The 24699-nt window shown below is 38.7% G+C and overlaps 1 long non-coding RNA gene across 2 annotated transcripts in view; it reads left to right on the top strand.

Annotated features, from left to right (window-relative positions):
• Positions 1–24699, top strand: part of LOC118642505 — a 134644-nt gene that overhangs the window by 44410 nt on the left and 65535 nt on the right. For both annotated transcript variants that reach the window (XR_004961725.1, XR_004961724.1), the window contains exon 2: positions 7198–7291. This is a non-coding gene — a long non-coding RNA (uncharacterized LOC118642505). The remainder of the gene's footprint in view (positions 1–7197; positions 7292–24699) is intronic.

Below are 24699 nucleotides of genomic sequence, written 5' to 3' on the forward strand. Positions count from 1 at the left end.
TTGACCTTGATTCTTCACTGAAGTCACAAAAATATGCATAATTTGGCCTTTATCCATAAAACAAACAGCAAGTCTCCAGTTAAAGCAGGAATTCAATTTTCTTTGTTTTGGGCATGGAAAAGAAAATCTTTTCCAACCTTATTATCACAGAGTTTTGTGAATTTTTTTCCTGAAATATTTTAGAATCTCCATTTTGACAGGAAAATTTTGTTTGAATTTATATTTTTATTAACCAAGTGCTATTTTAATTTATACTTGAAGATTTAGAGGCGTGCAATACTCTATTTAAATGAGCAATGCCTTTTTGTTAAAAAATCAAAGAAAACCCAACAACCCAGTGGCATTCACACCTGCCCCCACCCACCTGCCCCATGATCTGATGATAGATTTTTGATTAGGGCCCCTGGAAGGGACTCTGAGCATTTACTTTGGGGAGCCAGTTTAAGATTTTTTACATACAAGTTTAGATTGGATCAAGTCAATGGGGGCAACACCAGCAGAGTTGGACCTCTAGAGCTAAGTCTGGGAACCTCACTGACTATTCATGCAGTCGTCTTCCAGGGTGCCCTTCATCCATGTTGGACTCAGGTTTATGGAGGAATAGTCTGGGACTCTCATATACCCACCTGTGCCTCTTCAGCCCACAAATCTGACATGGTACCAAAATGTGTACTTATTCGCCAGATGTCATCTCAGAGCTTGGACAGTGAGATTGGGTTGTTGTAGTTCCACACAGCAGAAATTTCTCATCCCTTAAGTAAGGCAAGAAAATGAGAGCTTCCTAGTGTTTAAGTAGATGTCATTTTAGCTCTTTTAAACCTGGTTACCATTCTGTGAACCTCTTTTTGTTTATTAAGCACACCACGGTCAGCCTGATAAGATTAGAGAAAATAGTGAAAGAGGAAGCTTTTATTTATTTCATCCTTTATCCTTATTCTTCTTCCTCTTCTTCCTTCTCTTCCTCCTCCTACTCCTCTTCTCCTTTTTCTATTTCATCCTTTATTTGACTCTGTACTTTTGCCTTCTTCACTTTCTTTTCCTTGGCTGCCCATCAAGTTAGGGACCTCACATTCTATAAACTATAAGTTTCCCCTCATTGGAATGTAGCCACCTGCGAAATGTATAACTCTGAGCAAGTTATTTAACCTCTTTGTGCCTTGATTTCTTTACTTACAAAATGGCAATAGGCTATTGCCTATATCATAAAGTTGTTATGAAGATTAAATGCATTAAGGCATGTCAAGCACTTAGTTTAGTACCTGGTTGTACAAAGTGCTAAATGACCACTATCTGATAATTACCAGTAGAACCTATTAATGCAGTAAGGACTGAGAGCCATATGCTTCATTGCCAAGTGTCAGAATGTTAAACAAGACAGGATTGTGGATTCTTTATGTGCAATGGCATGGAGGCTGGTGTTCTGCTTTTTCTACATGAATACACTTGTAGAATGTCTTAAAAATACAAAAGCACTGTTGGGTTAGTCCCCAGAAGACTACTGAATGGCAAAAGAGACTGTCCTAAGAATCCTAGGAATCATATTGACTTTGTTACTTTTATTGGAAAAGGAGACAATAATATCCATATAGTGTTGAGCTGGTTGGTTTTTTCTTTTTTTTTTTAATACTTAATTTATTAATCTTTTTTTTTTTTTTACTATAGATGTCTCTCCTTTTTTCCTCTTTGACACCCTCCTTCTCTCTCCTGCCTCCCCACCGCCCCATAGTCCTCATTGTACTGTTAGTTGGTTCTTTTATGAGTTAATTTCTCTCATAGTAGACACGGTGCTTTCTTTCCAATGTGAAAGTTCTAAATTATATGACCATCATTAAATCTAGTTTATATATGAATTTCTGGCATGGTGAGTGTATTTCTTTTTGAGACATCATGTTTTTAAACATTTGGAATGTAACCTCACTCATTTTGAGAATATTGTATGCAAAATAATTTTGAAGGACATTTTATTTTCAAGTGTGTATTTTCAGCAGGTGGCTAATGGTGTTTGACCTATTGTACCAGCATACAGAACTGAATGTCAGACAGAATATTTTTTTTAAATTGCATTTCATCTTGCGTAATGAAGCACAGTAATTCTTTTTGAGATTGCCTTGCATATTTTTTCCAAGTAGTTATTGATAGAGATGTGTCAGTGGGTAGGAGAGAGAAGAGAAAAGTATATTATTCTGCATTTAGGTCTTAATAATATTTAAATATATTCAGATTGGTAAATACAAATATTTTAACAAATAATATATCTGACACATTTACATGTTAAAAGCCATTTAAAGTACATGATTTCAGCCTTCTGTCTTTCCTAAGTTTTAGACCATTGTTAATTCACACACTTTTCTTCTTAATAATTTCCATTTTCTCTTAAAATATATACAGTATATTTCGTGGCCTATTTTCACACAGCCTTTAAGAATTATACATACTAACTAATAATTCTCAGTTTTTGTGTGAAAATAGTCCATGACATACACTCTATAAATGATAGAGGTTGCTCAGGGCTTCAAGGTTAGCAATTTTAGATCATTGTCAGTGTTTATTTCAAGGAAAGTATTGGCATAAGCATTTATACAACTGAAGTCTTTGCAGTAATGTGTTACATAGTTTGCGTATTAAGCACTCCAATTTAAGCATTGTTGAATTTGTGAGATGAAGCTGTGTATGCAGCTCGATCAATGTCCAAAGTACTTTGTGGAGTGGGCGACTCTGGAAAAATGACAATGTCAAGAGTTATAGTTTCTGAACTGAACGTATTAGAGCTGGCATTTTGCCAGTGAACTGTATGATGAGGGAGAGAGATTGTTTGTGTGCTTTGCATTTAAGGCTTAATTTCTGAGGCTGAATTCCAGTTTTGTTTATTCCCCCATGTAATTACTGGTTTTCTAGATGCAAAAGAAGTGTATCATTGGATTTTTTTTTAATGGTTAAACTTGTATTGTAGATGTCCTTTCTTTATAGTTAGGCACTAAAACTTCTCACACATCAAAGGACTGTGTGATTGTCACTTGTGGCTAAAGAGTTAATTATCTCTCAGCAATGCTTTGAAGTTAGTTTTTCCTTCATTTTTCTTTTCTTAACCCAGCATGGGTTCATGAATAAAACTAACCACTCTCATAGGTATGGTGTTATTGCTTTTGCCTATGGCTCTTGCTAATAAAAATTCAAAATCTGGTTAGTTTGCTGGAATCAAATCAGTGTAGTATATGGCATGCTTTTTTCCTGGAGAGAAAAGACAAGGCAATTCAGGGTTAAATATAGTTTAGCTTGTTTTGCCCCTGTTGTGGTTAGTCTGCAACCTGTTCAAGAGTTTTTACTTCTCACAGCCCTACAATCCCTAAAATTCCTATCCCCTAGGACTAAGTTCCTAAAATTCCTATTCTTTAGTCAAAGTATATGAATCTACTATTTTGTGGGTGAGGCAACAATAACATCAGTGGCAGTAACTTAATTTGAGAAAGTATGCATGTGTGTGCTTTTAAATGCAGCTCTGTGAGAATCTATCAGCTGAAGAATAAAGTAGGTGATGAAAAATATGTAGGTGATTGCTAAAACAATGGAATTTGGACAGTTGCTAAAATTAAGTCATCCTGCTAACAAGATTACCTAATCCCTGATCAAATAGGATTTGACATTTTAAGGACTGGGATGTTTCCCACTAACATCAACCAGAAAAGAATTGTGCCTAGATGCTTTCTTTAAAGGGTAACATGTGAATTTAGAAACCAAGGAACATGTCAGAATTAGATTTATGATTGTACGAGACATTCCACACTGGAACCAGATACTAGGCTCAGACTAGGCTCAGCTGGAAAGACCCTTAAATTACAGTTAGGGGAATACAAATAAGGAGCTAATTTAACAAATTTACATGTACATATCACAGTGGGTAGGATCATAGTCTCAAGAGTTAGAGACACCAGATTTTAACTGTTTGAAGGCTGTTCACTTTGGGCAAGTAAATAATTCTCTCTGAGCCTGATTTTTTTCTTTTTTCTTTTTTTGTATTTATTCATTTATTCAACTTTCATTTCTTTTTTTATATTTATTTATTTTTTATTAATTAATTTTTGTTACAGATATTTCTCCTTTTCCCCCCACTGATTTCCCCCTCCCTCTCCCTCCCTGCCCTGTCCCCAGCTTTGTTGTCCATGTCCACTCTTCATGCATACATGCATATAAGTTCTGTGGTTTATCTCTCCCCCACCACCCCCTCTTCTGGGGATTGTCAGTCTGTACCCCACTTCCACGTCTCTGGGACTACCCCATTCCTCAGACTGTTATGTTCATTATATTCCAGAAATAAGTGAGATCATATGATACTTGTGTTTCTCTGTTTGGCTTGTTTCACTTAGGATGATACTTTCCAGGTCCCTCCATGTAGTCTCAAAGGATAAGAGATCTTTCTTTCTTACAGCTGCGTAGTACTCCATTGTGTATATGTACCACTGCTTTTTTATCCATTCGTCTACTGATGGACACTTGGGCTGTTTCCAGATCTTAGCTATTGTACATAGTGCTGCTACAAACATGGGGGTACATATATTCTTTCTGATTGGTGTTTCAGGCTTCTTAGGGTACATTCCTAGAAGTGGGATCACTGGGTCAAATGGAAGTTCAATTTTTAATTTTTTGAGGTAACACCATATTGTTTTCAATAGTGGCTGCACCAGTCTGCATTCCCACCAGCAGTGTACTAGAGTCCCCTTTTCTCCCCACCCTCGCCAACACTTGTTGTTTGATGATTTGTTGATGGCGGCCATTCTGACAGGTGTGATGTGATACCTCATTGTTGTTTAAATTTGCATCTCTCTGATGATTAGTGATGATGAGCATTTCTTCATATGTCTCTTAGCCATTTGTATGTCCTATTTGAAGAGGTATCTATTTAGTTCCTCTGCCCATTTTTTAATTGGGTTCTTTGTCTTCCTTTTGTGGAGTTGTATGAGGACTCTATATATATTGGAAATTAGCCCCTTATCTGATATATCATTGGCAATTATGCTCTCCCATACAGTGGGTAGCCTTTTCGTTTTGATGACTGTATCTTTCGCTGTGCAGAAACTTTTGAGTTTGATGTAGTCCCATGTGTTCATTTTCTCCTTTGTTTCTATTGCCTTAGGTGATGTATCAGTGAAAATTCTGCTGCATATGATGTCTGAAATTTTGTTGCCTACAGTTTCTTCTAGAATTTTTATGGATTCATGAGTCACATTTAAGTCTTTTATCCATTTTGAGTTTATTCTTGTATAGGGTGTAAGTTGATGGTCTAGTTTCATTTTTCTGCCTGTAGCTGTCCAATTTTCCCAGCACCATTTATTAAAGAGGCTGTCCTTACTCCACTGTATGCTCTTGCCACCTTTGTCAAATATTAATTGAGCATATTGCCTTGGGTCCATTTCTGGGTTCTCTGTTCTGTTCCACTGGTCTATATGCCTGTTCTTGTGTCAGTACCAGGCTGTTTTGATTACAGTCGCTTTGTAGTATAAGCTGAAATCTGGAAATGTGATCCCTCCAACTTTGTTCTTCCTTTTCAAGATTGCTGTGGCTATTCGAGGTCTTTTTTGGTTCCATATGAACTTTTGAAGTAATTGTTCTAATTCTGTGAAGTATGCCGTTGGTATGTTGATGGGGATTGCGTTGAATCTATAGATTGCTTTGGGTAATATGGACATTTTAATGATGTTAATTCTCCCAATCCACGAATAGGGTATGTTCTTCCACTTTTTTATATCTTCCTCTATTTCTTTTTTCAATGACCTGTAGTTTTCTACGAATAGGTCCTTTATTTCTTTGGTTAAGTTTATTCCTAGGTATCTTAATTTTTTTTGCCGCAATGGTAAATGGGATTGTTTTCTTAGTTTCTCTTTCTGTGAGTTCATCCTTGGTGTATAAGAATGCCATCGATTTCTTGACGTTAATTTTGTATCCTGCTACTTTGCCAAATTCATTTATTAAATCTAGTAAATTTTTGATGGAGTCTTTGGGGTTTTCTACGTATAGTATCATGTCATCTGCAAATAATGATAGTTTCACTCCTCCTTTTCAATTTGGATCCCTTTTATTTTTTCTTCCTGTCTGATTGCTGTGGCTAAGACTTCCAGTACTATGTTAAATAAGAGTGGCGAAAGTGGGCATCCTTGCCTTGTTCCTGTTCTTAAGGGAAATGCTTTTAGTTTTTGCCCATTGAGTATGACGTTGGCTGTAGGTCTTTCATATATGGCCTTTATTATGTCTAGATATGATCCCTCTATTCCCACAGTGCTGAGCGTTTTTATCAGAAATGGATGCTGGATTTTGTCGAAGGCTTTTTCGTGAGCCTGATTTCTTAATTATAAAGTAGCGATAGTAATGGTATCTACTTCATATTATTATTATGAGAAATAATTACCAAATATGAAAAAAATTAAATGGAATTTATAGTGAACAGAAACTGCCAAATCCAGAGCCTTGGAAATCTGTCACCATTTATATATAATGGAACACATTGTTACAGAGACTCATATTTAGCCTCGGAATCCTGCTCAACACAGAACCCCAGAAAGTTCCTACTATTTTATAGAGTTGGCAATGTGAAGCGTATTTGTTCTCCCTAAGCTAGTCCAAGTCTACCTATCTTCTCTCTTTCTTTTTTGCTGAGTCTCCCTAATGCAAATATCTACTCAGTTTCTTGTAAAAGAGGGACTGGAGAGATTGGTTATCAATCATCATAATGTTCAGGCACAGTGCTGGGTGCTGTACAGAGATTTGTGTTAAGTAGATCATCCCTGAATTTATATTTCAGTTTCATCCTCTAACCCAGGCTCCATTCATGACTTTATTGTTTGGTTCCCTCACTGAGTTGTCTAATAGATGTTTACATTTACTGCTCACTGTTCACTGCTCTCCTCCCCCTGCACTGGGTTTCTTTATGTTCCTTGAGCATTCTAGGTTCATATCTGTCTTGGACTTTTGTTCTTGCTGATCTCTATGCCTGGAAGGCTCTGTCCTTTTATTTTATGCATGTTGCTTCTCCCTATTCAAATGTCATTTCTTCTGAGAACGAGGTTTCTCTCTGATACCTGTGTTAAGTCGTTCTCCTATCTAGTCAGTTTCTTATCTCATCATCCTATGATGTGTTTCTTCAGCATCCTTTTCCATATATATGAAATAATGTTATTTATTTGTTTACTGTTTTATCTCCCAACCCAGAATGCAAGCTCCCTGAGAGCAGTGGACTTGTATGTCTTGTTCGACTCTATACTCCACATACCTGAAACGGTGCCTGGCTCAACAACCGTCAGAGGTATGCTTATTATTTCCATAATTTTATAGGTGACAAAAGTGAGGCCCGGGGAGGCGTAATACCTTGCCCAAGATCACAGGGATTGGAGGTGGCAGAGCTGGGATGGAGACCCAGAGCTGTGCTCTGAAAACCTGTGCAACACTGCAGTCGGAGGGCAGGGAGGTTACTAGGAGGGTGGGGGCTGTGTTGGGTGCTTGGAGTTTCCTTTGAGTCCCGAGCTGACAGTTATTGTTTCTCCAGCATTGTCAGACAGGAGCTGGTCCTGATTACTTTATACTCTAGTACACTTGGCTTATGTCCCTTCCTTTTTCCTTTTGGCTCAGTGCCCAAGACACCCACGGCTAGTATTTTATAAGAATGCATTCAATCCCCTACTGCTTGGGAAAAACAAACACTGGATTATAAAGAAGCTCCCAAAGGCCTAGAATTCACGGTTTTGATCCCAGATGGAATTTTCCACCTGGCTTGGGTTCTTTTTTATATACATGCTGTTTTCTGAGGATTGATTACTTGACATTGCCATTTATTATAGCTGTAGTTTTCTTTTTATGAGTTTTTGTTAATAACACAGATAATGCTTTGGTTGTGCTTGGCCCCAGTTGGTTAGAATAGTTCCACCTTCATCCTTTCTGTCTCATCCCCCACCCCTAGTGCAAAAACGTGTTACTTGGTGCTGCATCTGGGCCATTTATGTTGGTTTTAGACAGACCTACTGTAGAATAAAACAGTCTTGCCATGTATATCATTAAAATGTTATAAATATGTTTTAACTTTTGGGGGCACATGAAAAGAAGAAAACCAGGGCAGTTGATTAAAATGGGATAATCCACTGCGTAATAAGTCACACCCAGGAGATTATAGCGGAAGAAGTTATTGGTACTTCTTACTCCAGGAGACGTGGTGCACTTCGCTGCATTTGACCTTTTAGAAGCTATTGACATCATTTGGGAACTGCTCCTAAACCTGCCTTAACCAGTTCAACAGGAGGAATCTTCGCATTGTGGAACTGACTTGATTAATTTAAATCCAAACACACACTGTCCTGCCTGGATGCCCTTTGCAATGCCCTTGCACAAAAGGATTTCATTCAGGAGCATTATAGCCCACATCCTGCTGTCAGACCCTTTCAGCTCTGCTGGTCTTCTTGGGCTGCAGGCAACGTCTTGCAGCCCTCCTAGGCTTCCTTTTATTTCATGAAAACTATCTATGCTGAGATTCACACACATGCTCTACATTTCACTCCAAGTTCTCTCTTTGTGTCCTAGGGAAAAGGTATTTTAAAGTTCGACTAATTGAGAGACTAAAATGGGAATTTATCTAAAACTGGCTTCTTTAGAAAAGTATATTAGAACTTAATCCAGCACTTCCTCTGGGAATTGTAATCAAAATTAGAATCATGAAATGTTGAAATAAGTTTTTGGTATTAGAGTAAGCCATCATCTGTAATACCTTTGACTTTTAGATTAAAAACATTGAAGGCTTTATAATCCATGTTTAGTTTGGGGAAAACATTAAAGTTAATTGACTTGTAGGTGAGTTCAGAGTAATATAAAGATCTAGCCCTGGATTCTTAAATGAGAGCAAAATTAAAATTCTTTAAGGATAAAACTTTGAATAATTTCAGTCTTTTGCAGTCTGAACGGAGTAAAGTACCCACACACTGGGGCACTCTGCTGGGTGTGAAGAGGGCAGATATGTGTGTGGGAGAAATTTAGGAAATTGCTACAGAATGCTTCGTAACACATAGAAGTGTTAGACTGGAAAGGACCAACACCCTCATTTTAAAAAGACAAAAATACCTGAGTCCCCCATTAGTACTTGATTATTCAAACTCTTAAAGGCCCTTACTTGGCCAACTTCTGTTTCTTCATTACCCAATTACAGCACTTTTCCATAATACAAATGAAGCCTTTAGAGAAGGTGGGTAATCCCATTGTCTGTGGTTTTGTTCATTATCATTAATTTTAATAACTACTGTTTTAAGGCTTGTGATGTGCCAGTACTTTATGCATTATCTTTGTCTTCATGACTACACTATGAGGTATTATTCTTCTCTTTTGTAACATTAGGAACGGATGTTTAGAAAAGTCAAGATTTGCCCAGAGTGTTGGTTACTCTGAGAGGGTAGGATGGAGTAGAGGAAGCAGCCTCTCTAGGGTACCATTAGCTACATATAGGGAAGAGAAAAGGGTAACAAGAGGTGTTCCTCCCAGGCCTTGTCTGTTGACTTGAGAATCTTGTGGTGAATGAGTATGCCATGGGTCATTAGTAAGAGAGAAAAATTAAGGCCCTTTGGCCTGACTTCTTCGGATACAGTGAATTCACTGTAAGGGAATATGAGAACACCTCCTGTCTGGCTGCCATTAGAAGCAATAAATGTCCAGGTGTGGAATGTATTGGGGAATCAGGGGACCTAGAAGCTATGTCACACAAGAGAATTCACAGCATTACATTGAGCCTCTGTTTATTTTCATTTCAAAAAGTGAAATTCCAATTTCTCCTTTATCCTACCACATTAGGTTGTTTCAAAGATTAAGTGAAATAATTTAATCTTAAGTATGTTGGAAAATGAAAATAATTAGGACATAACATTTTTGTTCATTTATTCAATAAGTATTTATTGAGTGAATGCCAAATCTAAGGCTTGGTGTTCTATGGAGAATGAGAGGCAAATAAAGACTTCTGTCTCTACTTCTCAGAAAATTAAAATGAGTAGGAAAATAAGATGCATGATATTAAGTAGGCAATAGAATGTTTTAAATTCCTTTTGTAAGGTAGAGAACACGGAATTTCTGGGGAGGAACCTGTTCCTGATGGAGGAGACGGGTCTTGAAGAACTGGTAGGGTTCAGGTGGGTGGGGAGGAGACAGAAGGAGTGTGGTGGGAGGAACGGGTAGGGCTCTGTGGATTACAGGAGGAGGAAGCAGTCAGAGCAGAGGCCCAGGGGGGGAAATACAGAGACACATTAGTGAATCAGATGGTCTCATTGGCTGTAGCCCAAGGTGCCCAGAGGTTAAGTTTGACAAAGATGGGCTTATGTTGAAGCTGTGAAATCTGTGCTTAATTCAGTGACCCACTGAATGGGAGCCTTTTAGGATTTGGGGGTTTTGTGGTAACCTGGTAAGGCAGTGGTAATGAAGCCTCATCGAGGACGGAGGGATACACAGAATGATTGAAGGAGTGAGGCACTGAAGCCGGGGAGACCAGAGCATTATGGGATGACTGTTAGAGAAGATCTAAGCTGGAGGGGAACCTGCGGGACTAGAACAGAGAGGAGATAGATCAATGGAATGTGGCCACTGACTGGATTTGGACAGTCAGGGTGATGGACAGTTGGAACTTTTTGCCACTGGAAGTTCCGTGATACTTTTTCATTAAATCAGTATGCATTTGTTTTACTTAACAAATTTAAACTCAAAATGCTGATCATAAAATCCCATACACCACTGTTTGTTTTTTTCCCAGTACTTATAATATGCTTACTTGGAATTAGGAAAAGTGTTGTATCAAGGCCAGAGGAGCCAAGAATGTTGCTCATCTAGGAGGGCTAGGAGGAAGTTCAGCATAAATTTTGAGGCAAAGCTAGTTTAGGATGAAGCCTGTTTTGCCTTATCATCTGAAAAGTGATGTGGCCTGGCTGCTGTAGCTGACTAGGCAAGGTTTCGAACTCCCGGCCAAATATCCCCTCAGAGGTGGCACTGTAGTCCCCGTTCGCTTCGACTGGCAGTTGCCAACATGATTTGACTTTAAAGGAACAAGTTAAGCTCAGGGCCTTGTTGAACCCCAAGGTTCAATTTAAGCATTGAGGATGGTGGTTGCATGGACATTGATGAGATTTATGACACTTTGTCAGTCAAGGGGTTATTTCTTTTGGGAAATGTGCTACATTTCTCTGCCCGTCCCCCCCCCCCCCCAAGCAAAAAAGAGTATTTCTACCTTCTAGCTTTTGTTTTTCTTTCAGTTTGAGAAGTTTTAACATTGTTTGGATGTCTGCGAAGCCTTGGGATCCACCGGGAAATAAGAAGTAGATTTTCTGAAGTGTTGGACAGATAAAAGGGGGCATGCATTTGCCCAGGAAAAATAGGTCAGGGCTTGGTGGAGCTGGTGCAGTCGCTGGGCTCCGTGCTCTGAGTGCCCTGGTGCGGGTGTGTGCTTCGCAGAGCCTCTCTGTGCGATCCTTGGGAGTCCCAGGAAAGGGGGTGGTGATTTTTATATGAAGTTATCAATTTAAGAAAGGGTTTATGATTTCTGAGAAGGTGGTGAGGTTGCATTGATCAGAAAATGGAATGGAGTGTCAAGAGGAAATAGAACACAGACGAGAACATGACACAGCGAGCTGTTTTTGTGGATTAAGAGGAGAATAAAACTAAATGAAGCCTGGAATTGGGACATGGAGATCGGGGAAATGATGCCCCTTGTTTCCTAAAGCAGGCATCTCTCACTGGGCACTGAATCTGGCCACCTGAGCTATTTGTCTCACTGACACTTGGTTTCTTTTCTGCTGGGGGTCTTTCCTATTCCCTTCAGCCTTTGTAGTGGTCAGACTTCTGGTTTGGTCTTGTTTTTGGATAGGTTCTTTTTAAAAGAGTACCTTGAAAAGAAAATCTAACAAACCAGCTTTACTGTTGGACTATTTCTTTATGACTGTCACATCTCTGGAAAAGTCAATAAACCTGCTGTCTTTTGTGTGTGTGTGTTATACAGATAACCTTTATTTGCTTTACCTATCTGAATTCTGTTCAGACAGGTGGATCATCTCCCTAGTAAGGTGTTTGAAACAACCTAGTCTGGCTAGTATGTTAGGATCTGGTCCCCTGAACGAGTCATTGATCTTCTCTGAGAGCAGGTGAACCAAGATTGCAAATTGAGAACACACTGAGATGAATTTCCATTTTACAAATTAAATAGCAATTCATGTCCATGCTTAAAAAATACTTTTACAAGTTTAAAAGTATACAACATAAAAATTGGAGGGCTCTCAATATGTGCTTGAAATAGCCAGGGTAAACACCCCGAGCAGTTAGGTGTGTATCTTTTAGACATTTTTCAATACATATTTAAATAAACAAATATATTTATTTTAAAATTTGAATCATATATAGGATGTATGTGTGTGTACATAGACACTATTTTCACTTGCATCAGGGCGAATTTTGCATATATATTATTTTTCACTTACATCAGGATAATAGTTGCATGTTTTGATTCTTAAACTCAGGGTCTCAGGAAGATCAAGGGAAAGGATAGGAGTAATTACATTTTTATTGTAAAGCTTTTTCACTTTACCTAAGGTAAGGGAAACCAAATTATTGTGGTTTTCGTGAGGGCAGACTTTACTATTCTTTCAGAATTCTCTCTGATCTCTACCATAGTGAAAAGTTCTAATTGTCAAATAGGTTTAAATTCTGTGTAGTTTTCCAGATTTTATCTGGCTGTTTTATTCCATTTTACTCTTTACTCTTTTTGTAAGCAGTATTATTGCGATTCATTTATATGCTTTTTTTTCCTCACAAGGGAAACATTAGAAGCAGGACTAGCTTCATCTAAATTGAAGTAGAGATAATAATAGTGTCTTTGAAATAGCCTAGATCTAAGTATATAGTGCAGAATGACAGCCTTCGTTTCTGTTGTCATGACGGTCTCAGAGAGGGTCTGCCAAGTTACTGTGTATCTTTACAATTACAGTATTTGCAGTAGAAAAATTAGACCATGGTATTGTTTCAAAACATGTCAATCCAATATTCATGGAGAAGAAAACAATAGTTTCCATAGTACAGATGATAAATTATATACTTATTAAAGTGTTACCGTCTGTATCATCATAGACTCAGTTTGATGTTGAAACGTGGTTATTTAAACACTTTAAACGTGGTATTTTTGAGAGGGGGTTGTAATTCCATGAATGTGGGTGACAGATACAGGGCAGGACAAATAGTTCAAAGGGAAGATTTAAATTGTATGTAGCTTTGGGGGTTGTTAGAAGTAGAAATAATTCTGCCTGTGAGAGAAGAGACTTAACCAAGAAGTCTGTGTAGCAGGAAGATGGCAGATTTCTTCTGATTTTATCTGGGTGTCATAATTAGGCTTTTTGCTGGAGGTGTTTTCTGGATAAGTGATGTATTGGCAAGGCTTTCCTGGAGCTTGGAGATAAATGGACCGGGTGGCTGCCGCCTTCTGGAGAAGTAAATAGAGAGAAATCAGTTTTCATTGTTATCTGTATGCTGACCTCCAAAGGCACAGATGTGAGCTTTCTTTTCAGAGGGAATCAAGTATTCACCCTTAAGGAAAAGGATGTTTTTAATACAACAGTATTAATGTGTGTTAAATGAGAAAACCATCTAGGATACTTATACTATTGCTACCTGTGAGCATTATTTATTGACCTGTGACTTCGTCAGAGCTTCAGCTATGAGAGGAATATTGCTAATGGATTCATGTAATAACATTTGTCATTAAAAAGTCTAATCACAATGAATAGATTCAGAATTCATTGAGTCCCCCTGCTCTGTATCATACTCACCGCTCTGTGACAACCTTCATTTCCTATTTAGCAAATCCAAGCCTGGTAGCTCCAGCCCCAGGAAGTTGTTAAAGCAATTAAAGGCTTCTGTCTCCCAGCACATTGCTTGGTTACCATAGTATCCTCTGCCTCCAAGTCTCTCCTGATGATGTCAGTATGCATACAGGGGTTGTTCAGAGCATCTACGTGGGGATGATTCACCCTGCAATAAAGCCCCTCTCTCGTTGCTGGGTTTTCAGTGCGATTTCAGAGGTCTCTAGAAATGGAAGGTAAGTGCCTTCTTTTGCAAATCAGAGAATTAGTAAATGCCTCTATTATTCTGTTTTAGGTGTATGAATGGTTTCGTGCTTTCTAAGACATATTACTATTTCCTGAAATCATAGTGTATTGGAGCATTTCAAGTCAATTTTTTAGAACAGACACAGTTTGTACTTAGTGTGTGTGCATGTGTGTGTGCGTGTGCACGTGCGCACGTGGGACAGACATAAAAATAACTGTGAATGCACAATGTAACGCCTCCTACTCTCCCTGGTTAGCAGCAATAGCGAACACAGTAGAGCTTTTAATTTCAAACTATTTGAATGATATAAAAAGTATTTTGACAGGTGTCACAGTGCAAATGGGGCTATATTTCAAGTGTGTGAATTGTGTGGTTTTTGTTGATACTTTATATGTTTTTGTTGATACTTTATATGTTTTATCCAGCTGAAACAATATTGATATTTGAAAGGTCTAAGATGATATTAGAGGACATTATTAGAAAAAAGGGGCAAGTTAGGCTGATAATTTTTATGTTAGAGAAATAAAAACTTACATTGTAGGACAAAGAGTTATGGGGCAATATATGAAGTCGCAAGTATATTGATAACCATTATTGCATACTTATTTCATACTTTTATGTTTGTAAAAAATTCTCACAGTTTGATAGTAAAAATAATCCTTCTATTTTGTGATAAATAAATTAGTGCTTCATAAAAGTTCTATGGAACATAGCTAGGCTTCTTACGGATAAGGCAGCTGTGTTCAGCTTTATGAAAAGAATACTGTAGAATCACTTGCAGCATTCAAATAGAAGAGCCATGCCTGAATATTTTCTTTGAAAAGTTAGTTTTCTGTTTCGGTTGTTTAACTCAGTATGCCTCAGGAATAAACAATAAATGATACACACAAGACAGGTTTCTTCCTACCCACTTACTTCTGAATCTCTCCACTCTGAGAGTTCTGTTCATGTGACAACGTTCGTTGTGCATTATTTCTTCCCCTTGATTCCCAAGGGACTGTTTCAATAGATCCTGCAAAGAATGTAAAACTGTGTTTAAATGGAGGTGGTAGGTAAAGGCAGTTTCCAATTAATTAATGAATATCTTTGCAAGAGAAAAAGAATGAGAATGGAGTGGACAGGGTGGGGAACTCTCCCATGTCTTTAGGTAGCTGACCTTTATTCTGTGTAGGAGGTAGACAGATGGCTTTTTTGAGATGTTGGTAAATAGTTTAGACTGTTCATTTCTAGAGAGATGTTGATTAAAATTGACATTTTGTTTTGTGTATTTTTGGAGTCTCCTGGAATATACCCTGTTGTCTAACTTTGCTTTGCTTTTGTGTGAGATTGTATTAGTGGACTGCTGATAGTCTTCATTCCCCTCGCTATGAAGAATTAGTGAGAAATACAGTTGTGAGAGTGTAAAAATAGGTTAAAAATTTTAAGTTTAGTTGCTTGATTGTGAAGATAGCTGTCTTATCTTAACTATCATAAACGGTTATTTAGTGAATTCCTTTCTACCCTGAAAATATGCTAAAATGCTTTGACTTTTAATTTCTTTTCTATATTCTTACTTAATCCTGTTTTTGTATTTGAAAATTTGCTGGTTAAATGCTATTAAATTTTTTCTAAAAAGTAGAGATAATTTTGATACTACCTAATGTAGGTTATGGCAGGTTAAGTATTAAAGAAATTGAATCTATATAGTAAACTGTTTCCATACTTTTAAAAAGCCCTTTTATTGAAACACTTTCATAATGCTTATGTTGAAAAGAAGACTATTATATTTCAGGATCTGTTATATCAGGGCTTTGCTCTTTGTTGTATTAATGTTTTGGGTGATATAATTTAATCTACTGAACAGCTAACTCTGCAATAAAAAAATAATACTTATGCAGCTTTGAACCCTTGAGATACCCATGAAAATATTCTCCTGCCGATTTAACCGATACAAGTAGCAGTTTATATAGAGTGCTCTATAAAGATTACAGTTTTCTTCATGCTTCAGTCAGGAAGTGTTTCCAAGCACTTTTAGGCAGGGTGGTTTTAAAAATTGGTTTAGCAGAGTATTCATTTTATTTTTATAACATAATAAGAATGTTTTAAGTTTTACAGATATTTAAACTTATTCCTGCTGAAATATGAAAATGCCAGGTCTGTAGACTTGGTAAAGCAGAGACGGTGAAATATGGCAGAAAAGAGGATCATTTTGGCTCTGTGCAGAAGATAAGTTAAAACAAACCAGCATCCAGAAGAATTAGAGGAAGCCGTATGGGGAATGTGGATCTGGAAATAAACATTGTGTCCAATGAGAGGACTGAAACTCAAGCTGTGAGGAATTGATTATGTGTTTCGCCCAGTTCCTATGTTCATTTAATAGCAGAGCCAGGGCTGGGACCTGGACACCCACACTTACAGGCGGGTTTTTCATTTGCATGGCAGTTCGCTCCCTGGTTGGAATTGAGTACTTTTTTCTTAGGCAACTTTTCCCCTACAAGAGAAGTGATTAAAACAATATAATAGCTAGGAAAGTGTATTAGTTTTCTTTTGTTGCTGTAACAAATGACTTGCAAACCTGGTTGTTTAAAGAATACACATTTATTATCTTATAGCTCTGTTGGTTAGAAGCCTGACACAAGTCCCCGTGGACTACAGAATCAAGATGTCAGCAGGGTAATATTTCTTTCCAGAGGCCCTAGGGGAGAATCAATTTTCTTGTCTTTTCCAGCTTTTATGGGCCACCTGCATTCCTTGGCTCGTGGCCACCCTCCTTAATCTTCACAGCTAGGAATGCAGACCAAATCCTTATACAGCTATCGCTCTGATTCTGCACAGCTGGGGAAGGTTCTCCCCATCAAAGAACTTGGATGATTAGACTGGGTCCGTCTGGATAACTCAGAATAGTCTTACCATTTTGAGGTCTTTAACTTTTAATCATATATGCAAAGTTTTTTCTGTCATGTAAAGAAACATGTTCACGGGTTCTGAGAATTAGGGCACCAACATCTTTGGGGAGCATTATTCTGCTCACCACAGAAGGATTACAAAATGCATGGCTGATTCTATCAATATGAAATTGACAAATTATATTTTCACTGACAACTCTAAGTACACTGGTGAATGTCAGTAGAGACCATGACATTTTGACCCAATTGGGTGGATGCAGTTTTCCCCAAGGATATTAAGATGCCTCAAGATAGGTAATGAGGGAAAATCAGATTAGAAAGAGATGTTTCGCCAACTCAAACATTCAAAACTCTGAGGTGCAGGTGTGAGCCGTATAAAGTGACACTATTCTCAGTTTAATATTTTTAGTGAGACGCTCACGTCAGATGAAGTTAATTAAACAAAACTGATTTGGGATTGCAAAAATTCCATTAGTTAACTCCTCTGTGAATGAGCCTGGGTTTCTTTTGAAGCTGAAGGGTAATGGCTGGGCCACTAGAGACCCAAATGCGAGATCTAGCAACCCTGAGTTTTGAATAACACTCGTTCACTGATCTGGCATTAAGCCATAGGAGTCACAAGACTCAGCCGATGAATCTGGCAGGTAAGCCCTACATGGTTTCCTAGGAAAGGCACAGTATATTATCGTGACAAATAGCGCTGGACTTGAGGCCAGCAGCTGCAAAAATAGTTTCTTTCATTGTTCACATCCTGTGTTTATCATAAATTTGAGCCACCTCATGGCACCTGGGTCCATCCATACTAAGTGTAAGATAAGTTATATGTAGTAGTCATTTTTAATCCTTCTTTGCTAAACAGTAGTGGTGAAAGACACAGAAGAGAAACTACTTTCACATATTACTTTTGGACAGAAAACCTAAAACTGCGTTTTGCTGTGGTTCTCTCAAGTAAAGGAGGTGAAGGGAAAACCAGCTGTTTTCCTGCTTGTGTTTCTTTTTATTTTTAGACTTATTTTCCTCAGGACAACTGAACAGTACTGTATGACCTTTGCTTAGAAGAAGGGCTTGCGGAAGTCCCCTTTCTTTGTAAGAAGTAATCATTTCGACATTGTTTCTTTTTGGAACTAGGGGAGTACTTTTCCTTTTCTCTGTCATCTCTCTCACTTGCTCTCTAAAGCCTTTTCTGACCTGGGTCTTTGCTTGAGTGTGGAAGCATGGACCATGCTGCCACCATTTTGCACCCTCGGTGTCTAACATGGATCGGCACATAGGACGTGCTCTGTAATGCTTGTTGAAAGAATAAATGAGAGGTAGCAGAGGCATTAGTTCACAGTGATCTGTAAAGGAGAAATATCAGGCTTTTCTGAGAATGGGTTTTGTTCTAGAGTGGGAGACGAGTGTTGAGATACTGGTTACTTACTGGAAAAGGTGGCTAGGGACTTCTAGTGTAGAGGAACCCCACAGAAAAGGAAAAAATGTGATTGAGGAAGTGGGGGTTACCTACCCAATCACTGTGGAAAAGGTCAGTGTCTGCTTTAGGAGGCTGCCAAAGAATCAACAACCTTAGGATGGTAGATAAAAGCAAACTCTGATTTTATGCCATCATGGGATTTATTTGTCAATCATAATATCATTGTTAAAAGAGAAGATGTTGACAATGAAGTTAAAATTAAAATCAGCTAGTTACATAATTTGATAAATGACAAAATAGCTATGCATCTATAGAAAGCATCTCTATAAATAAAAATATATATTTAGTTGAAAGAGTTTCTTATTTTATGCACATATTAAACTCTCTTTGGTGTTCAGTTTCTTGTATCTATCAATAGTATATACCATTTCAAGTGCTAATATAAATAAATAGAACTCATACACCTGTAAACAAATGTATACAGGATTTTCAGTTTAACACTAAACTTCCCCAACTATGGTAAAGTAGAGTGAGTAGAGATCAGACCTTTGTTTCCTTGTGTGTGTGTGTGTGGGGGGGGGAAGGCAGAGACAGAGAGAGAGAGAGAGAGAGAAACTCCACCAAGCCGCTGCATTCTCTGTGATAGAAGAGATTGTTTAATCTTGAAATCATTTTGAACTGGCTCAGTTGCTTTACTGATCCTTTAACTTTGTTAAAAATTATCTTAAAAGTTTATCTTTGAGAGAGATCAGAGATAAAGGCACTAATGGAGAGGCAGTTTTGAGGATCTGAGTGGTATTTGGTCAGTGGTATTTGATAAGATGGAAGGAGACTTCAAAATCAGAAGCTTCAAAGGCTGTTTTGATTTCTAATTGACTGGAAACTAGCTCTGCGATTTTAGGTCCAGGGGGACTTTCCTGGAATGGAAGTAAAGGCAGCCAGCAAGTCAGTGAAGGAGCAAGGAAGCAATCCGGTCTTCTTGCTACAGAGGTTCTGCTGGTCTGGGAGCCACCAGAAGCTGTGTGCGTTTTCTGCATCGACCTCACCTTCAGCTATGTCCTTTAACTTTCTGTTGCTTTAATTTGATGTTCATCAGTAATTGCAAAGAAAAAAACAGTTATTGAAATTATTTATGGAGAAATTTCTGTTAATTTGTGGAGTGGCCCTATTTCTGCCAGTTTCTGATATGGACCAACCCCTCCGCTCCCAATCAATTCCTCTAAGATAGCTGCAGCAGAGTGAGGATTCATGGAAATAAAAGGTGCTGGTTCTGCAAGCAAAATCTGTGGCCTGGAGCTACTAGGGAGAAGAGAAATCGAGTAGCAATACCTTGAAGGGCATGAGGGCATGGGGACAGAAGCTTGCCTTCTGAGGCGTATTTGCTGTGACCACTACATTGTAGGACTATCCAGGAGGTGGGGAAGATTAGAGAGAACTGTGCCTCATGCCTGGTGCTTACTGTCTGTCCTAGATGACTTTACAAAAACCTAAGTCTGTTTTGGGGGCTGGAGGTTGGTTCCTGGATTTTACCATAGCCGTGCTGGAAAACAGATGTTCTTTCTCCATGACAGGGGACAAGGGAGGGGAGGCAATCAGGGACCATCAGGCAGTCTTCAGTATTCATAAGGGGATGAGCTCACCAGCCAAAAGATTCTTATAAGTTCAAACCTTTCAACAACAAATACATACCACTAATGTAAGCTCAAAATTTTCCCTGGGAGAGAAAGTGATAGAGGAATATGACTCACCAATTGGAACATTAGAGTATGACAGGAGTCGTGCGGCATTGTTTTCCTTACTGGCAAAGGTCAGTCTTCAATCAAAATGCAATCTCAGTAATTACTATTGAATGCCCTCATGTTCATGACAGTACACTAAGCACAATGCAGAATTAATTAAACGACAATGCAACCTCAGATTTCAAGGTGTTTCAGCTGAGAGCAGAATTATATATGGAGAAAAACTTCCTTATCATTGAATAATTATTATTGTTTTATTTTCATGTTAATTTTAGCCAGTTGGCAAATTCCAGTTGGGACTTAGTAAATTCATTTTATTTGTATTCAACTGAAAAGTAAATTTGTCTTAAAATTCTAAATGAACAGATGTGTTTTCTTGATGGCAGACCTACTGTTATCCTGTTAAACATTTTATTCCCCCACCTCATAGTCCCCTTTGCCTGACTTTAAAATTCACATTTCTTGCCCGGCCGGTGTGGTTGAATGTTGACTCATGCACCAAGAGGTTGCTGTTTGATTCCCAGTCAGGACACATGCCCAGGTTGTGGGCCCGATCCCCAGTGGGGGCATGCAGGAGGCAGCCAGTCGATGTTCTCTCTCATCGATGTTTCTGTCTCTCTCTCCCTCTCCTTTCCTCTCTAAAATCAATAAAGAAAAAATTTTTTTTTAAATTCCCATTTCTCTTTCTGGTGTGCTCTCATAAATGTCTCTCTTTCTCTCTTACACACACACAAACACACACATATGCACACACTCACATACATAGTTACTTTACAGCAAATGATTCCCATCCTAGTCCTTCTCTTTACTTTCATTCCCATCTTCCTTTAGGCTCCCTGTACCACTCATTGTCCATTCATTGTAAGCAACCCAGCTCCAGTGTACTGACCGCCTGCTGAGTGTAAGGCACCGCGCTCCACACTGAAGCCTCTGTCTCTCGTTTTCTCCCCCTGCAGTTCATTCGGATGGGTGGGAGGTTGGTAAATTAAAGGAGAGAGTAGGCCGAGGGAAGGGACATGGTCGGCTATAGGGAGAAGAAACTGAAGATACAGTTTGCAAACCTGGAAGAAGGGAACTGAAACAGCACTGAGGTGGCGCTGGATCATTGGAGTCTTGTGAAGTCAGTGGGATAAGGTGAAGAAGCAGCAACAGCGGAATTATTTTGTGTTTTATCAGGCATTTTATGTTGAGCAAAATAGATTGCCATATTTGCACATGGAAACTTCTGCGCTAAATTACCAGTTTATCCTTTTCAACTGGTTAATTCCCAGGTTTAAAAACCTCAAAACCTTGCACTTCTTTGACATCACCGGTAACTATTTCTCAATCCTGCCCAATCTCTGGCTACCATTTCTCATCGGTGGCTGCTAAACTTTTAAAGTGAAATCCCTACATTCCATTTAAAAACAACTTGTGTTTTATAAATGAAACTTAAAGAGGAAGATGTTCTTATGCCAAGAATCAACATATATTAAACTTGATAATTATCTAGAATCACCTTCTATCATGTTAGCCCTATGAGAATTTTCCAGTTAGGTTTAACCCTCGTTGAAAGACTGGTTGTGCAGAAACAAGAGCTTGGAATTTGTACAGATTTAGTAAAATGTTGGAAATTTGAAGAATAATTGATTTTTGCGGTCAGTGTATTTTTCATTGTAACACTCTCCTGTATTGATTTTGTTTTCAGTCTGTGGTCTTTAAGTGTTATAGCAGATAGCTCACTGGTTTCTGCCTGAAGATTTTTATATCTTTGCAGTGATGTCAAAGAAATGTAGCTTAGTGGGTTTTAACCTGGAGATCTGGCAAAAAGAAAAACCTCATTCTAGATGAAAGGTTTCTCTAAGTTATCCAGAAATGTATACTTAACCTTCCTGACAGCCAGTAATGATCAGATTGTAGTTACTTTTCAAAGTTGTTTACCCTGAGTTGAGTTTTTTGTTTTTTTTAAACAAATATATTTTCTTTATTGATTGTTAGACAAAGAGAAATGGAGAGGGAGAGAGAGATGGAAACATCGATGAGACCCCGACTGGGGATCGGGCCCAAAACCTGGGCATATACCTTGACCAGGAAGTGAACCAGCGACCTCTTAGATCATGGGTCAGTGCTCAACCCCTGAGCCACACCGGCTGGGCCGGAGTTGAGGTTTTTTTCCTGTTGATCTGAATCGTGAATTAACTCTCTTGTTAATCTAGTTGTTTACTTCAGAAGTCAGTCTGTCAGCCTGTGTAAAATTACTATGTTCCTGCTAGACACACATTTTTTAAATGCTTCAATTGATTTTTTAGAGAGTGAGGAAGGGAAGGAGAAACGGAAACATCGGTGTGAGAAACATCAATTGGCTGCCTCCTGCATGCTCTCTACTGAGGGTTGAGCCCACAACCCAGGCATGTGCCCTGACCGGGCATCAAACTGGCACCTCTCAGTCCACGGGACGATGATCAATCCACTGAGCCACACCAGCTGGGCTCTAGACACACATTTCTAATTCTTTGTCACAAAAGCGATATCCGGCATCCCTTGCTTCAAGGAACTTACATTATAATGGGAGCGATGAGATGAGTACACAAGGAATGTGATACCACACTGATAGAAACATACATTTCTCTGTCCCCCTTTAGAGCAAAACTGCTCAAGTGTGGCCCATACATTCATCTGTGGTATGATTGATTCTTCCTAGTCTGCTGAACCCATTCCTTTCGGAACCCACCTCTGCACCAAAACTGCTCATGTCAGGATCATGAGTGGCTGCCAGGTCATTGCTGTGGTCAGCTTTCAGCCGTCCTCGGAACTGGCTTTCAGTGTCATTTGAAACAGTTGATCATTCTCTACTCCTACCAGTACCACATTCAGCTTCACTCGCTCTTCTTCCCCATCTTGTTTGCTGGCTTTTCATCATCCTCCTCACTCTAAAAGTTGGAATATCTGAGGACACAATCCTCGCTCCTGGTTTCTTCTCTGTTGAAACTCACTCTCCCTGTCAACACATGCAGTCTCTTGACTTTAAGTTCCCTCTGTACACTGACAGCTTCCAAATTCATATTACTGATCCAAACCTCTCTCTTGAACTCCAGACAACTGGAGGAGTATCCAAAACACATCCTAAACATAATATGTCCCAGACTCCTCATCCCCCTGTGCCAAGCCTGGTCTCTCTATAATCTTTCCTATATCAGTGATCCCAGAAATAATCAATGGAAACATTTTGGTATATGTCTTTCCAGGCTCATGTGGGTGTGTGTGTTTATTTCTCACCACCACTCGGGATACCATTTTGTGTATACTCTTTAATTTTCGGTCACCCTACCACCCCCACCAATTCCTGAACTTGTTTTGTATACCCTTGAATCTTCTTTGGAAACCTAGCATTTAGTAGCTACTTGGTTATATCATAATTTACTAACTTCCCTTACTAGTGAACTTTGAATTGCTCCCATGACTTAACTACCATAATATAAACTATGACTATTACCATTACAAAAAAGAAGGAAAACAAGCACTTTGCTCTGGTTGTACATGATCCCAGCATGATAGCCACTAAGCTCGCGTGGCTCCGGAGTACTCTGACTAGTCCAAATTAAGATGTGCTGTAAATGTCACACACTCCAGGTCTGAAAGACTTAGTTAAAAAAAAATGCAAAATATTTTCTTAATAACTTTTTATATTGATTTCTTGTTGAAATAGTATTTAGTTTATGGGGCTAAATAAGGATATTTAAAATGTCAATTTCATCTTTGTCCTTTTTTTAAAAAATGGGACTACGAAAACTAAAGATTAAATGTGTGGCACACATTCTATTTCTGTTGTACAGCACTGTTTTCGTTGCTCAGGTTAAAAACCTTGGAGTTTTCCTTTCTTCCTCTTATACCCCAAACCCTGTTAGTGCTACTGTTAAAATATATCCAGAATCTGACCACTTTTAACCCCCATGACTCCCCGTCAGGTCCAAGCCACCATCAGCTCTTGCTTAGCTTCTTGCAATAGCCTTCTGACTGGTCTGTAGGCTTTTGCAGCCTAATCTCAATAGAGTGGCAAAGTGATTCTTTGAAAACACGTCAGACCATGTCTCTCCTCTTCTCAGAAGCTTCCAACGGCTTCTTATCTTATTAAAAGTTGAATCCTAAAAAATCCGGTGCCCATGTATCTCTTGGACTTTATTTCTACACTCTCCCTAACATAAGCCAAACATGTTTCCCACTTTTGGTCTTTAGATTTGCTCTTCCCCAGACCAGAGTCTCCTCCTCCAGATATGTGCAGGGCCCATGCCTTCCCCTCCTTCAGGTCTTTGCTGCTTTGCGACACCTGTACTGAACACCCTGCTTAATTATGAACTTACCCCATCTAAGGCACCCCAACCATCCAACACCATTTCTTGCTTTTTTTTCTGCTTCTCACTACTTATTAATATCTAACATAATGTATATGTTTTGTATTGATTGAACTTATTTTCTGTCTTTCCCTACCAGAACGTACGTTTCATGAAGGCAGGAAATTGTTTTATTCACTGCTGCATTTCCAGCTGTGAGACAGTGTTTAGCACATATCAAGTGATAAGTAACTATTTGTTGAATG

Source organism: Molossus molossus, unplaced genomic scaffold (genome assembly GCF_014108415.1).
Source record: "Molossus molossus isolate mMolMol1 unplaced genomic scaffold, mMolMol1.p scaffold_m16_p_3, whole genome shotgun sequence".
Lineage (NCBI taxonomy): Eukaryota > Metazoa > Chordata > Mammalia > Chiroptera > Molossidae > Molossus > Molossus molossus.